Source organism: Apodemus sylvaticus, chromosome 2, assembly GCF_947179515.1.
Source record: "Apodemus sylvaticus chromosome 2, mApoSyl1.1, whole genome shotgun sequence".
Taxonomy (NCBI): Eukaryota; Metazoa; Chordata; class Mammalia; order Rodentia; family Muridae; genus Apodemus; species Apodemus sylvaticus.
In genome coordinates, this window is record NC_067473.1 from 179,037,956 (window position 1) to 179,055,704 (window position 17,749).

At 39.9% G+C, this 17,749-nt stretch overlaps 1 protein-coding gene across 1 annotated transcript in view; it reads left to right on the forward strand.

Moving 5' to 3' along the window:
• Positions 1-17,749, forward strand: part of Pde3a (phosphodiesterase 3A) — a 260,516-nt gene that overhangs the window by 1,754 nt on the left and 241,013 nt on the right. The window lies entirely within an intron of this gene.

Sequence of the window (17,749 nt, forward strand, 5' to 3'; positions counted from 1 at the left end):
CTTGGAGTAGTTTACAGCCAGAACAACAGAAGACAGGAAAAAGTAAAAAACTGAGTGGCCTTACTCGACTTCCACAGCTGGGCCATGTTTTCAAATCTCCTACACCTGGTTTTTTGAGTCCTTGCGCTTTTTGAAGCATTTCTGCTCTCCCTAAATTTTTGGAAGCAATTTATTTATTTATTTATTTATTTATTTATTTATTTATTTATTTATTTATTTATTTATTGCAAGTGGCTATCAACACGTGCATTTTCTATATTTATGTGTCTTTTAAAAGATAATAAAATTTTGTTTCTTATTAAGTGCCAGGGTAAACATTCACAAAAGCTAGTAAAGAAGTTTCAGTAGCCAGGCAAGGTATCCTGGACTGCGAGGCACTGGACTCACACTCCTGTTTTTGCAGTGACTCTTGTTTAGAGAGACAGCACCAGACGGCAGCCAGCCTGCTTGTAGATATACTTTAGTTGCTACACACCACTGTGTTGAACTCTGAACTGAGGTTTTACACTTTAGGGCTATGTGTGAACTTTAGAATGGTACAGAATTGGGCGCAATGCTTTTATTGTTCACTTAGAAAAAGTAACCTTCCTCATGGGCATTTATATACCTAAATGGAGAGAAATTCAAGCGACTTCCTCAAGGTTTGCAGGAAATATTGATCCAGACTCTCTTGAGATTGCTAGCGATGTGTGTCTTGGAGGAAGGAGGAGGCAGGGGAGTGGAATCCGGAGTGAAGTCTGTGGAGCAGTTTCTCACAGTTCTGATTTGGGGGAAGGGGGCTGCAAACATCTTTAGTGTCCTGGGATAGTTACCCTGCATGGTTTAGGAGAACCATTTCCACTTTTAAACACAAGCTGCATCTAAGGTCTTTCCCCTTCAGTTTTCTCCACCGGGTCTGACATTTGTTGAAGGGGTTCAGAAGGCTGATTCTGCACTCTAAATAGAAATTTATGCTTTTTTTTCTACTTAAATTCACACCTACCCATGATCCCCTTAGAATGACTTTCAGGCTGAAAGGCTGTTCTTATGATATAGTAAGCGTTTTCTTTTTGGGTTATCCTAGGGATAAATGTTAGGTATTCCTTAGAAATATATCAGTCACCATATGGTGTGAATGGTTGGCTTGTTTCTGAAAGGGAGTTGATTACCCAGATGGTCAGCTCTTGGACTTTATGTCATGGACTGGATGATAGCATTGCATGTTCATGCTTACTTTAAAACAAGTATACTTAATTTAATTTTTTGTTTAGCAGAAACAAATATTTCTGGCTTTAAACCTGTTCTAAGAGTCAAGGGGAAAATGCAGGCCACTGACTGATGCTTCCCTTGTGTGGAGATCTGGAGATTGATAGAATAAGCTATGTATTGATAGGTTCAGGAGAGAGAGAAGTTTCTGAATGAAAGCATGACCATTAAGAACACTGGACAACAAACACATTTCTCTTTCACTTAAAGGGAAATGTGATGTGGTCCTTGCCAATATTGAAGCCTACCTTATAGGAAAAATCTGGATCAAATCAGAAGTAATTTGACTCCGCATTAATGCCACTTAGCCCTTAGAATTAAATTTCTGACATTTCAGATTAAGAGCGTTCAGAGTGGATTTGAGATCAGAAGGCTTCCAGGTGACCGAGGCAGCTCTGCTGATGGACATAGACTAGACTTGAATACAGGTTTCCTCTCCTCTCTCTGCTTCAAACTAGAAACGAGAGAGGCACTGGGCTGATCTTAGAAGAGTCTCATTGAGCTTGGCGTCCAGTACTTGAATAGTACACGTTTATCGTTCATCCTGATCGTTTTCTTTGGGAATTCTTCTTCAAGGCCGTGTGAATGAAGAATGTTGTAAATCAAGCTCTCACTTAGGATGACAAGAGGCCCTGGTTGTGTGCAGCAGCAACTTGAAGCCTGGCTTTTATATATGACCCATTAAAGCTGTTGCTGCACATAATTGTGGGTACTGGGTGGTGCTGACATGGAGTAGTATCTTCTGAGATAGGGCGAGGTGACAGCTCATACGTTGGCCGAACTCTGTGACAAGGTTGGGAGCCATATAGTAAATGCCTTATCTTTTTCATCATAAGGAAGCAAACTTCTGATTAAGAGGGCAAAGGGTGCCATGATCATTTGCATACTGACGAAGTCCAGAATGAACAGAAGCATAAAATGAGCATCTACCACTTTCCTAAGTGCTGTCTGGTTAGTTCTTTTTGGAATGGGGTCAGTTCTTGTAGGCAACCAGTGAGTTTTAAATAGTGCTGGAAGGCACGAAGACGGAGGTTTCCTAAGAACCGACTGACATAGCTGTTGCTCATCGTGGAATTTAGGTGAGAAAGTTGGGGGTATTTCTCTTCTCTGTGTGGGTGACAGTGACCACTGCTTGTGAAGTCTCTCTCCTCGCTGTCTAAAGAGGCACAGAAGAATATATGCTGAAATTCTCATAAGACAAGCAGCCCCTCCCTCCCTCTGTCTTTCTTTCTCTCTCCTCCCCAGAAATTTAGAATTATCACAGTTCCCTGTAGAATTGAGTTTGTAACAGGGACAATTTGCAGCAAAGAAAGGAAATGCAGGTCTATATTTTGGTCAGAGAATCAGGGAAGGCACCAGGTGTGTCCCGAGACAACCAAAAGTATCTTCTAAAATTGACAGCATCTTTGTTGCCCAGCCTTGCCAACCCTGTATCCTCAGGATTGAGCCTGGGTTCTTAGATGTAATGTGCTAAGTTACACATTTAAGGTTGATGGTCTGGGAAGACTTGGGTTGGCTAAGGCATACGTGTCCTCTGGAAGTGAATTCTCACATCCGACAGCAGCTATCACCTTGTCAATTTGATTCTGTACCCGTGTGCCAACATCCAATGTGCAGAAGTACCCAGCATTTATTGAACAATTGTGATGAATAAGTTCTATTTACACACAAAGTTAGTTTTGCAACTCTCAACTTTTGGAAAACACTTCAGGCATGCCTGTTCTCTATATGCCTCACCGAACACTACTGAACATTCACTTCTCTGAAATTACTGAATCCAGCTTGCCCATTCATTTCCAACGGATTCCAAACCAAATGTAATTTTATTTTACTTACTTGTTAAGAATTTAATACGTTAAATATAGGGTTTCATAGGGAAAAAGCAGAAGTCATCCAGTTCTCCCATGAATGCCTTTGAGCCACATTAATGACTAATTTCTTTGTGATAGACACAAACGCAGTCAGAAATGTACAAGATATATTGTTTGCCTTACTAAAGCAAAAGCTACGCTCTCCCGAGACTATTTCTTTAAGTGCTCCATTGAAAACCACTAGCCTATGTGATTGTACTTGCATTTGCATATAAGTTTGGTAGCAGAGAGGGTCAAGTTGTTAAGCACTGGTGTGAAGAGGATATTTTAATGTTCCTTCAACGCCCCCCTCCCCCCCTCCCGTGTAAACAATGAAAAAAGAAAGTTGGGATAATGGTTTCTGTTGGCACTCACTGGAGGGTGGGTATATGGTGGGCTTTCTTAAATGCCATTACTTTAAAACAAATAGAACTTGATAGCTTTCCCAGTACAGATACAAAGCACAGGAATATTTCTTCTCAAATATTTTTTGAGACAGTTTATTATTTAATTACATGTGTTCACGTAAGCATAAGCTAATGTATACATGTTCAGCATAGCGTGTGTGTTTGGGGATCAGAGGACAACCTGCAGGACAGCTCTCTCTCCTACCATGTGAGTCTGGGAATCTCTCTCTGGTCGGCAGGCTTGGTGGCTAGTGTCTTTACCCACTGATCTGTCTGTCATACAGTCCTGCAGGCAGCCTTAGTAGAACTTCAGTATTTAAAGGGACAGAAATGTTTGGTGATGTTGGGAATTGAACCTGGGACCGGGCAAGGTCTCTTTCACAGATAAAGCCAGTCGTATCCTATTTTGAATATATAGAATGTAGCACACTTTAAATTTCTAAATATATTTTGATGTTTCTTACACTGGGTACATTTAAGAAATGTGGTTCTTTAAATTGTGGTTTCTATCATATTTCATTATTATTCCTCAGTTCATACTGATAGAAACAGAAATATTGATTATGGCTTGGTGACAGAATTAAAATTAATTAATGTCAGCCTCTGAAAAGGCAAAACAAGGTTTTCTTATTCTCCTGGGAAAAGTGGGGAAAATAATGTTTTGTTTTCCCGTGACTTTTTTTTTTTACTTTGTGAATACTGATATTTAAAGCATACCAAAGGACCATTTTAACTGACAGAAATAGTCAGAGAATCTATATAAATTTCCAGAGGTTGGAAGGAGTGAAAACAGTCACTTTACTCTTTCTGTCTTGAGTCTAAAGTGTAAAAAGTTTAACTGTAGAACTGAAAGAAACAGTGTGTGCCGGGCTGTCATGTTAATTAAATAAACAGCCAGAACAGTGACTCTGTGTATGAAATACATCTGGAAAAGCCTGGGGGAGGGGTTACACTTGGGTTGGATGAGGGACAGTGGCATGGAAAACACACATTATATCTGTTGTGACATTTGTGTGAATTTGTTATAATTCCATTCAGAGATTTAGCTCTGAGAATCGTGGCTGCAGGCTTCCGGACACCTGAAGACCTTGCCACACTGAACTCTCTGTGTTAAAAATCCATCTTATATCATGTGGGTATCAAGCCAATAAGCCCACTTCTATTTTAAAATTTCTTCAATTAATATGGTTCGTGCTGGCCACAGCTTGCTAGAGTCTATGACTTCATTGAAAACTCCCATTATTTGGTTCCTTTAAAGGAGTGAGTTTGTTGGGGGGATTAGGGTGGAAGTTGCATTTTTCAGAAAACATGGGTGTGAGCACCCCGGATCAATGCCACTATTGTGTAGCATAGTGTCTGGGGAGACGACGTTGACAAGCTGAAACATTTGCCCTGGGCCACTCCAGTGTTTCTTTAGCATTGCGGACAGATGCCTACTCACACACACTTGTGATGGATTGTTTCTTAGTTCCTGCGGATCTCTGACCCATGGCGTCTTCCTCCTTCCCTTTTTCTGCGTGATATTTAATAATCGTATTTTCTAAGAGCGCTGCATGCTGACTGAAACCACAACGTGTGCCTTCATTCTACATTCATCTGTTTTGTGAAGTCTTAGCAAGTCATTCTGGAGAACCCCAGAGAGAACCCCAAATTTGTGTATTCTCACATTTTAGATGTGTTGTTAAGGTTGTTAATTTTCCAATGAACCAATACCTTTCTGTTCCTTTCTATGATAGTAAACAATTGCCTTTATGCACTTTTGCTGTTGAGGATATTTTTACTGGAGGTATTTTTTTTTACAGGAGTTTTCTGTCCATTTTTTTTTTTTTTTAAAATATGGCCACCTTTGATCATCACTTTAATTTTGGGCTAAGCATGTAGGGTTGTGCTGCTTGCAACATAAAATACACAGATTCTTATCCCCATGGGTAAAAGTCTAAAAGAGGTGCTGGTGAGGATTGTTCACAGGTGGATGATTGTCAAAAACATGAATCGATCATACTATTTATCCTGTATGTGGCACTGTTTTAAAAGGAAACTCTCCTGTCAGCTAATGTGATCCATATAGACCTTTGGTCAGTCAACTACACCAACTCTCACGTCAACACGTTTGTACACCAGGCCTTGTGCTAAATATTGTGCTAAAATTGTACACTTGTGTCAAAACTGTACACATGGAAATGATATAGCCCATGTCTCTCCAATGTTTAGAGTACCACTTGGGACATAAGAGAAAAATCCCAGTAGATGTGTAAATGACCACTGGGAGAATACATGGGGGGAATGGAACATGGAGTCGCATACCTTTGATCCCATCAGGAGGGCAGATTTCAACTTCACACAGAGGTTGAAGGCAGCTGAGCTAAGTGAGACCCTATTACAAAAAAGAAAGAAATAGGTTAAGGAATGTAGATAGTACTTTAGAGCAGGTTTTAAATCAGGATCTAGAACCCATTCATTTGTTAAATTTTATGCAAACTTTCTTGTTTTGCTTTTATGTAAAGTTGTCATGCTGTTAGATAAACGCAAAGTCTTCAGCATCGAAATGTTAAACATAAGTGTTTTAAATGTGAAGTATTTACTCTGGAAATGCAGTGTCTTTAGAAATGGAAACTAGTGTGTACTGACAGCAGGTTTTGAAGTAAAGATAAAATGCTACTGGACATAGGGCACATTGAATATATATATATATATATATATGTATATATATATATATATATGAATGAAGGCACACAATATATATATATTGCCTTTTGCTTTTTTTCCACATTGAATGTTAAAAGAACACATTCTTGGATCTTTAGAGAACTCATGGCTGTTTACCACGAAGTTGAATGATGCTCCACCTGGGGCTAGGCTGTGGTTAGAAGATCTGAGCTCGTCTGATTTCACAGGGAGGGGCATGGAGGGAAGGCTTGGAAATGCATCTTGGTAGCTGAACCGAAGATTAGTCAGCTAGCTCTGGCTGCCTGAAACACAGTCAGGAAGGCATTGTGGTGGACGGTACCAAGCCTAAACACTTGTGATTTTTTTTTTTAAACTCATGTTACCAAGCCTGGATTGCCAATCCAGTTTAGAAGATTATATGTCAGAAGTGAAAATAACACAAAACATCTCACACTGTTGAAAAGAAATGACGAATTCCAGACAGCTCCTGGGGGAGGAGTTTGTCACCGTTACCTTTGTCCCTCCTGTGAATGTCTACGACATTGAAAAGACTAAGTGCAGAATCATCATCTTACCACTGAGGTCTCCAGGGGCCACTTATACACAGCTATTTGGTTGTATTGTTTGTTTGTTTCTTTTAAGGAAATTGGCTGAAAGATGCTCAGGATTTCAAACCCAACCCTCACAAAATGAATGTAGAAGCCGTAAAACCCTCTTTGTAAGTGAAAACAGCTGTTTGTGTTCCCCTAAATTAGTTTGCCCGGTCTCCTTCAGAAGCCATAAAAATATAAGTACATGTGATATTAAGAGAGCTTATGAAGGGACCTCTGATTTTAAGGTCAGAAAGCCTTTCGAGAAAAGCCCCAAACCAACCCCCTTCTGCATGACTGATATTGTCCTAGCTTCGTTACCATTAGCGGACCTATGAATGATCTTTCGAACTGTCAAATCTGTAAGTCCTGAACATAACAATGGACTCCACGGCCTACCAAGCCTTTCACCCTGAGACAATGAGTGGTCTGAGTAAGATTCTCTTCCTTGGCTGCCATATTTGTGTGTACTTACACATGTACGCATACTTGCATGTGAATGTGCGACCCATACGCATCCTGCACATGTGTCTTTTTGGCCCCGTGGGGACGTTGACTTGGTTGTGTCAGTTTTGTGGAGAACAGTGTCACCCAGTGGCTTTGAGGAAAGCAGTCCTGCCGGCCTCCTAGGTGAGCGTCTTATATATCTAAGTAGGAATGAAACATAGTTAGCTGTGCTTCTCTGCATCGGCCATAGTCAGCTGTGTAATATGAATAAATAAGTAAATAAACTAATGGGAAAAAACCACATCTAGCTTTGCATGTTCAGAACGTACATAAAGAGAGTAAAAGGAAAAATAAAATTTATGGCGATACTACATTTGACCCAGCAGGTAGTCATAGAGAATATGGAGACACACTGCCGTTAGCTTGTAGTGAGTTAACTATCCAAGACGTGTTTTACACTAAAAGCAGTATCAGTTTGTTCTAGCCACCCTGCTTGTGATTCAGGTAGCACTTGTGGCTGATGGCCACCATATTGGTCACTGCGGTTTTCCATTTTCAGTGGGATGAAATATCTGCATGTTGACATTACATCTTCACATGTAAGGAAAATACACGTAGGTATGCATGTCACAGACTGTACTTCTGGTTCTGGCATAATTTCGATTTTGCCTTTTGTCCCACTCAAGCATTTGGCAATTGTACGATTGCTATTTTCTTCACTTCATGTTTTCATCAGTATTTGAAAATGCAAACATAGTTATTTTAATCGGGGGAAATTTAGCAGCGTTTTAGGAAGTATCTGTACATCTGATTCACAGCAGTGTCATAGTTAACTGCAGTCTGTCTTCCTTGGCTTTCTGTGTGACAAGGATTACATCTGTCTCCTTATCACACATCCAGGGTGATCAGTGTGTATACTCTTTGGCAATGAAAGTACTTAACGTTTGTAAGGTAGGATGTTGTCTTCCTAATACCAGCAACTGAAGGGGCAAACTCGTTAGTGTCATCTGTGAGCACCTATTTATTTGGCTGTTACCTGTGCTTCTATAGACATCAGTCATAAGAGCAGAAGGAAGCGGGGAGGAGGGGCTGGAAATGGGGGCTCTGCCCTGGACACAGAAGCTGGAGAGTTACACCGTGAAGAAGCCTCAGAGAGTCCAAAGTCATTTTTCATCCTCCTCCACGGATTCGTTAATTCTAGATGGAGCTCGACATTGATCAGATAATTAATGAAAAAAAAGAGCTTTTCATACATGACATGGTTTTTCGTATCTATATCTATAAATAAAGATTCATACAATTCATTTTAAAGTAATGCATGTATTCCATAGGTGATGGCTTTTATCTGAATATGGCCCCTTGAGTGAAGGCATACTATTTTACTTTTGCATTGTGGATTAAAGATAAATAACCTAGATTTTTTTCACATATCATCCTGGAAATTATTAATAAAATTTCATAACCAATATAATCATGTTATACAGGTGGGAAATTTTGGATGGAAAGAAGTAATGCAGATATATAGGTTCACTTCAGTAAACCTGAATTTAGTCTTGAGGGAATTACCCAAGGAATATGCAGTGTGATAGACATTCACTGCTTGAAATTCTTTATATTTAAACGTAGCTAGTCACTTCTCTTCTTTCTCTAGATAGGTATATTTATTTGTCTTTTTTAAAAAGATTTATTTATTATATGTAAGTAGCACCAGAAGAGAGAGCATCAGATCTCTTTAGGGATGGTTGTGAACTACCATGTGGGTTGGGATTTGAACTCATGACCTTTGGAAGAGCATCAGTGCTCTTAGCCACTGAGCCATCTCTCCAACCTTTATTTGTCTTCTAAAATTTCTCCCTACTCATGTTATTTTTCTGTCTGTATCTCTGTCTTTTTATGTCTCTTTCTCTGTCTCTTTCACCTTCCCGCCCTCCCCCTTAATACACACACCCTCACTCCCATTTCCACCTCTAAAAAAAATGTCCTTTTTTACCCAATAGATTCCTTTGCCTCAAGGGCATCTAAAAGTGTAAGGAATGCCTTTCTGCCCTCCACAGGTAGCTTGGAGAACACTGGAGGTGATTTTATACAAGAAGCTTGTGGTTTGGGGTTAAAAGGATTTTAATAAATTGTTTCCCTCTTCCGAGGTCATTGTAAGGCACATTTATTTGTGCAAAGGCTGTGTCAAGCATTTCCACTCTCCAGATCTATACAATACACTTTGATAAACCTGGCTTGACGTCAAAGAGAGGTTTGGGGGTAGGTATTTTGTCTTCTGGCAAATCTGAGGACAGTTTATCACATTTTAAAAGTGATGGGAATAAACAAATAAAGAAAGTAGTATTCTTGTTTGCTTTCATCCAAATGATTTCAGAGGATTAAAATAACAGTCCTTAGGAGGTCACAACCCCCTCCCCCCAATCGTGGGGTTAGTGTTTTGGGGTCCAGTCTCTGTAGCAGGGACCCCAAACTTTGGAAGGAGAGAGCAAGTCTACTAAGTATCCTATGTCTCATGGGGTATTTTCTTTCTAAGACTTGGAATGAAAGAAACTAGAGACCATGTCAGACCTCAACAGTTTTCATTAGAAGAGAAATCAAGTTCTCTGCCTCCCCATCTTACCCGTAACATTTCCCTTACAAATTTTTGGATGACTGCCTTGCTTTTTGTAGGTGCTGGCTGGCAGGACATGTGGATGGCAAAGAAATATCCGTTAAATAAAATATTTATTCCCCCCACCCCCCAGTCCCTCGAGATTGAGTAGAGTCTAAAATGTTTAAAGCAAAGAAAAGCGGATCTGGATAAGTCTGAGAACGCACAGATTTGATGTGATGTTGGCACTTTTTGCTGTTGCTGTTTGAAATGTCTTGTGCAGAGCTGGGTGGCTCAGTGGTTAAGATCTCAGGCTGCTCTCGCTGGGGGTCTGTGTTCATTTCCTATCACACACGTGCTGCACTTTCATGTACACAGCAGGACACCCGTACTCAGAAAGAAAAACTAACAAAACAGTTTTAAAACGTTCTCAGGAATGTTCCCCATAAAGGGAATCCCTCTGCACCCTCATTAGTGGAAAATTTCATGTTTAGCATGTGTTTTGTTTATTTTTAGATCACTGACATTCTCCAAATCTACCTTCAAGATCACTGTTGTTTTAATTTTTTTAAAAATAAAGAGTGTATGTGTGCATGTACATTCACATGAGTATAGGTGCCCTTGGAGACCAGCAGAGGGTGTTGGATCTTCTTGAGCTGGAGTTACAGGTTATTGATAATCACCTGACATGAGTGTGAGACCTGAACTTGGTGTGCTGCAGGATCAGTAATAGTTTGAAACGACTGATCCATCTCTCCAGCCCCACAGTTGACAAAGGTTTATCACAAAGGAATTCTACAGCCAGGCATGGAGGAGCACACCAACAAAAATAGCTATTGTGGTGCTAGAGAAGGAGGATTATGAGATCTGAGCCAGCCTGGGTTATAATGTGTGATGACATACACACACATACACACACACACACACACACACACACACACACACACACACACAGAGAGAGAGAGAGAGAGAGAGAGAGAGAGAGAGAGAGAGAGAGAGAGAGAGACAGACACAGAGATAGAGAGAGGAGGAGAACAAGACTAAGAAGACAGAAAAAAGGAAGAAGATGAAGATGAAGGAGCAAGAGGAAGGGAGGGAGGGAAAGGGAAGGAAAGAGGGAGGGATGGATGGAGGAAAGAAAGAAAGGAAACAAAAAAGGAAAGAAAAAGGAAAGAAAGTTTGGTTGGTTTACACAGGAATCGTACTTTTGCAATATTGGTGTTTAATAGAATTTGACTTGTTTAAAAATTTTTTCAACTAAGGAACATTTTGCTGGTCCCATTTTAATACTCAGTAGAGATGTCTTTTCATTGGAACAAGATTTGTTTTGACTTTGTTATTTAGACTTTTGTGACCCTCAGATAAACTTAGTAGAATACTTAGAAAGAAGTTCTGGCAATTAAATGGTGATTGATTTCTATCTCTGTAGCTGACAATTATTTTAGTCTATTTGATTTCTGTTAATGACAGCCTTCAGAGTTGAGTTCTCTGAATAGTTTACAAAATGAAAAAATATTTTCTATTAAAAAATAACCAATAAATTAAGAGGTTAGTTCAACACTTAACTTTGTTGTACGTCATCAAATTATAGTCAAGCCAACTGTGATTTTGTTAGAGATTTTAATATAGTATTTGGAAGCAAGGCTTCTAACAGTAACAGAGCTGTGTGTGTCTTGTTTCAGAAAGTGACTAGTGTTACTCCTAGAGTTTTGTTTTTCCTGTAACTAGCATCACTTTTCTAGACAGGTCTCATGTCCTAGTGCATTTATTCAGTGGTAGCTCATGGTGTCAATCTCTTTATTCTTTTTCATTTGGATCTCAGTTGGGTTGACTCTTCTGAACCCTTTTGGAGAACTACAGTTTTAAAACATGTACAACAGACCTTCTTCCAGCTCTTAACTGGTCCTAGTTCGAAGTGTGAGAATTTGGCCAGGAATGTTGTAGAGAGATACAAGTGAATGCTGATAAGTGAGTTGTCTGAAACATAAAGTGTCAGTCAGAAATGCAAGTCCATAAAAATGAATACACACAACTCACACTAAAGTTTGCCTAGGCAGGAAAAATATTAATCAGAATCAAGTGGTTAATTCTTTAAATGTAGTTCTTGTGCTGTCTTTTGGAGACATGATATTGGGGAGGATAGAGAAACTCACTGTTGGATGTTGGGCCATAACTCAAGATCTGCACTGGCTGAGGATGTATCTTTTGACCAAATGCACATTGGTGAGCCTTCTTGAGTGGACTTTCCAGATATAGATTCCTATTCTTGAGCCAGTTTGTCACATTGGCTTATGAATGTACCTAATAATTTTATGTGAACTTAAGTTACTAGAATGCATTACAAATACCAACAAGGACATGTAAGTCCTCCATCCCAGACTCTTCTTGTTGGTATCTAAGTCCCTCCATCCCAGGCCCTACCGGATTGTGTTTACTGCCTTCTGAAGACTTCAGTATGCTTGCATTCTTATCTTTGTCCCCAAAACTCTTCTGTTGCTATTTATTCTTATATAACTCTTATGTATAGTGAAGCAAAATGTGGTTTATGATCTATAACAGTGAACACCAATGACTCACAGATTTATGTAGGTAACCTTAAAGTCTATGAGTAGATTGTCTGGCTTCATTTATGTAATTCCTCATCATTTTGTATGGTTTTGAGTTGAGGTATTTATGATTCTCAAAATCTACTGTAAATGAAAAATCATTTGGGAAAAAAACCCACTTAAGTGCATATTCCTGGATCTTCTCACCAAATAGTCTGACTTTCTCACGGGTTATAAATCACAGCAGTGTTTTAAGGAGCAATCAAGTTGTCTTGGATGAGGAATACAAGGTTATAAACTTACATCCACTTACATTCTGTAACCAGTCTGACTTCTGCAGTCTGACTTGAATAGTTCTGAACTTAACACTGAGAAGGCTGAGTATTATAGGAAAACAAATTTGCAAACCCATGTGCAGATGAGTGTGTACATATTGTGTGGGCACACACATGGTAGTTTGTAAAAGCTAAGTATCATGCCATATACCTCTAATCCCACCACTTGAGAGGTATAGACAGGAGTATGAGAAGTTCCATGCCAGCCTATGAAATATAGTGCATTTTGGGCTAGCCTGGTACACATGAGACCTGGTGTCTAAAAACAAAAACCACAGAACTGAAAATGAAACTAGTCTGTGAAGTTAAACACTCATAAGATTTCCCTTTTCAGTTTAACCCATAAGTTACTTCTTTTAAACCCATTTTTCTGACCCGTCAACCTAGTTTATAAAGCCATCACAAAGACCAAATAACAAGTTATTATACTAATGTTGGGTAGAAACGCTAGAGGTGACAGACCAAAGTCTTAAAATGTATATGTCTGCACACTTTTTGAACGTAAGTGATTTTATCTGTGTTATAAGAAGGGTATAGCTAAGTGTAAGATTTTGAGGTTACACAAATGGGAAGGAGAGGAAAGATGTCTTTCTTGGAAGAAGAAGACAGTCTCTTATCGTTGCATTCAGCCAAGGCATGAAAGATTGCAGGCTAGGTGTAAGAGGAGCCAAGTTAATCAACAGGAGCAGCTTTTGACTTAAGTACTTGCACCTACTCACAGATCTCGGAAAAGATGAAGTTTCACATAAGTTGATTACTGTGCTGTTACAGTACCAATGGACTGCAGCTTACGTCACCAACAAGTAGTCAGACAGGAATGGAGGGAGCCTGTACAAGTGCTTCAAAGAAGGTTGAGGGATGGAGAGGGACTTACAAAAGTTGATTGAGTCCTTGAACTTAGTCACTGAATGGATGATGACGCCATTGTGATCCAATTGTGTCATGTAATCCTACACGATCTTGGCTTCTGAGTTGATCCAGGCTCTAGCTGATATTATAAGCCATATTTTATGTTGAAAGATCTGTTTTCAGAATTGTTAGCTTCGTGTGTTCTGTTTTAAAAATACACTGACTCTACTTAGGGCTGCGTGCCTGTATATGAATGGCTGAGGGGCTTAGGGACTGCATCTCTGAAAAGAACTGACTGTCCCTACCCAGCCAGCTATCAACTTGACAATGGATGTTCAGAGAGAGATAAGACTTCATGAGTTTTTTCCATCCAAACTGGGATTTTGGCTGGCTTTATTGCATGCAGTTGTTGAGGATGCAGATGTAGCTGCTGTGCTGTCATGTGACCAATGGTGTTGCTTGCAAATATATATGCTTGCAAATATTATATGGCACAGGTATCCACTACCTCTAGCTCTCAAAATCTGACCTCTCCTTCAGTGTTGATCCCCAAGCCTTGGGAGTATGGGGTGGAATATAGATGCTTCATTCAGGGATGAGTACTCTGTGGTCCCTTATTCTTTGCCTGTTGACCAGTTGAGGATCTTTGTGTTAATCTCTATCTACTGTAAAATGAAGCCTCTCTGATGAGGTGCTCACAGATGGGAATAAAGATAAGAATATGGGGGGGGGGGCATATATTACTATGAATAGATAGCAGAATAATAGTGTTAGGTCTTCCCCTAGACTCTGTGACCTAGCCCACTACAGGGTTTTGGCCATGACAAAGGTATCAGGCATTGAGTGCCATCTTGTGGAGCCTACTTTAAATTCAATCTGAAAGTGGTTGGTTACTCCCATTTTTGCTCTATGATTAAACCATCAGATAGATATACCTTACAAGCCAAACTGATAACTTTTAGGTCACAGGGTTCACGGCCAATAAGATGGCTACTTACTTTCCTCCCCTAATAGCATGCATAGAACCTTCCAGGTCAGTAGCAGCTTGGTTTCCTCTACCTTCTGTGATTTAAGAATGTGGTGTCTTCAGCAATCGGGTCTTACCACCAAGTTCTGTAAGCCAACTGTAAGCAATGGCAATAACCTGTGATATAATCCTTAAATTAAAAATAAATAAGATTCTAACACCAAAGGCCCATTATAGAATTAATACCTGAAAACAGTCCTCACACGTATTGAAACCCACTAAATTGCCTTGTTACTAATCTTGTTGTTTATGTAGCAAGTTATTATTATAGCTCCAAAGAACATAGAATGACTTTAGTTTGTAATAGTTGAATATACTGTGGGCATAATATGAAATAAATCATACAACTTCATAGGAAAACATTCATGAAACCTTTTTCCCTTCTCCTTATTTATCCTCAGGATAATATCTGATAAGCCTAGTGAGCATAGCTTTGATTTGTTCAGGACCATCAGGGAAAGGCAGTGATAATTTATCCATAGACTGTTCCTCAGAACACTCTTTGTAAACTAGCCTTTACAGGATCATCTCCTCAGGCTGCTTTTTTTGCAGATTTTTCCACTTGTTGAATGATTGGTCAGTCTAGTCTGCGGTGGTTATTTTCAGTTGGCCTTGGCAGTGGTGAGAGTCTGCTGTGGTCTGTATCCCTTCTCCTGCTCATAGGAAACCCTCTGGTTCTCATTTCTGCAATAGTGGAGGAGATACAGGAAGGCAAAGGGAGGGAGGAAGCCTTCTGAACATCAGGCAGGCTTCACCATAAGAGGATGAAGACTTGAGATCTGATGCCATAGAAGGTGTGGGGACAAAGGGACATTTCCCATCATGCTGAAGGGCTACAGGCATGAACCTGCAGTAGACAGATTGGTAGGAGGATAGACACAAGGAATCACTTGTGTGTTCATGGGGAAAACGGAATGTGCTCACCTTCTAGCGCCATGAAGTTCAGACACCCACAATCATAGAGCATAAGAGGAGGGGAGGTGGGGGAGACTCTGCATGATTTCCAGGCATAACAAATAAGTATTAAGGGGAATGAATAGACCCTGGGAGTGAAATGTCACTTATAAATGGTTCTCTTTGAATGTGAGTTCAATAGGAAGGCATCAACTCCTATGACAAATGTGGTTACACTCACCAGTCTTTCTTACTGTGGTAGATAATGAGGTTTCAGGAAGAGAGAGAGAGAGAGAGAGAGAGAGAGAGAGAGAGAGAGAGAGAGAGAGAGAGAGAGAGAGAGAGAGAGAAAGAAAATTTGTAGGCCAGAATCTTAGAGAAGATAAGGCAGAGTTCCTCCCTGCACCTGCCTTAGGGAATGAACATGGATACTGGAAGGTCATCAGTGGGGGTAGGAGAAAGGTCAGAGACACCTTGATTCTGGGAGTGTTTGCCTGGCTCCATGTGTCCAAGTACCATAGTAATTGTAAGTATTCCTTCCACTAAGCCCCAACCTGGGGTTTTCAGCAAAGAGTCGGTGGGGCTTGCCTCCCTTTCATTAAAATGTGAAGAGTGTTACTACAGGAGAAGGTAGAACAGAAGTCAGACCCAAACACCTACACCATTGGTCACTGGAAAGGTTGTCAGCTCATGCTGTAAGCTGACCTGTCAAGGCTAGGGATGGCTGGCTACTCTCAAGGTTAGAAAGGCCTAGCTTAATGCTTTCCTTTGTTTAGGGGACTGGATTAAGAATATCTACTGGTTGTTTGACATGGAGCTTTAGAAGCAGCACCTGTGGATGTGCTTCTGGATGGTCATATCACATTCAATATGAGTCAAAAGGGTTTGAAAATAGAATCCTGCTTCTTGACCCTGAAGGTAGGAGAGACCAAATGTTTCTTATAAAATTGGATGCTCCAGCACAAAACTCTAGAAACAGATTCCAGAGGCAGCAGAGCTAAGTCATATGCAGACATTAGGAGTGCCTCTATTTAATTTTTGTTATGTCTGAATTATACTTGAATGCACATAGATGGGTTTCAGTTTTGCCTGTAAGGGTTCCTCGGCCTCTTGCCCACATTTTGCCTGAAACAGGACTTTGTCCACTTCTATTTGCTGATTCTGGTTTAAATACATGAGTAGGGAAATAAAGCCATGCATATATATGATATTTTAACAATGATCTCCATGGCCACAATTATTCCACATGCCTTTTTACTTAGAGAAACATTCATTTTTGCAGAAACACATTTAAGTGCATTAAACCCACTCAGACAAATAAAATCTCAGTGATAGTTCCTAAAACGCTTTCAGATACAGATATAATAGAACAATAGGTAGGAAACAGAAAGTCACAGAACCCAAGTCACCCCAAGCCCAAAACTAAAAGTCCCAGATCTATTCAAATATTTTATATACTTTTTGTATTTTTGTTTGTTTGATTTATTTTTTAATTTTTAATTTAACATTTAAGTTTTACATTTATATTTATTTTAACTCTTCCTTGAGATTACATTATAATGACATTATTTCTTTCTTGCCTTTCCGAGTCTCCCACATAACCCCCCCTTGCTGTCATTTAAATCCATGACCTCTTTTTACATTTATTGATGTATCATGCATATTTGTATATTTATATACATTTATGTTCCTAAACACAACCTGTTCAGTCTGTGTAATGCTATTTGTATGCATGTTTTCTGGGCTGAACATGTGATATTAGATGACCAGTTAGTATGCTCTTCATGTATGTGTGTGTGTGTGTGTGTGTGTGTGTTTGGGTATGTGCACATGAGTGCATGTCTTCCCTGGGAGCTGGATTTAAAGGCATTTGTGACAGACACATCCATCTTAGGAGCTGGGAACTGAACTTGGTTCTTTGGGAAGAGCAGTGCATGCTCTTAACTAAACTACTGAAGGGACTCTCCAGCTTCCTACTTTCGGCGTTTTTGCTTGTTTGTTTATTTGAGAACCTTTACCAGGAGCTGTTTGTGCTGGAAAAAGCCAGAGTTAAGGTAGCAGGGACCAGCAGGCCTTTCCCCTCTGAGTGTATGCTGTGGGGGGAGGGGCTAGCACTGGAGCTAGCATTTGGCTGGACTCCAGATCTCATCATTACGGGTCAGAGATGCAATTTTTCCATAAGACAGAGCTTATCCCTTGCCAAGGCACACTAATCATAAAGCTATAACTCATCAATCCAGATGTCAAGTTATTAATTTACACTGGGGACTTAAACTGTGAGGGAGACCAAAGTGGCAAGGCTCAC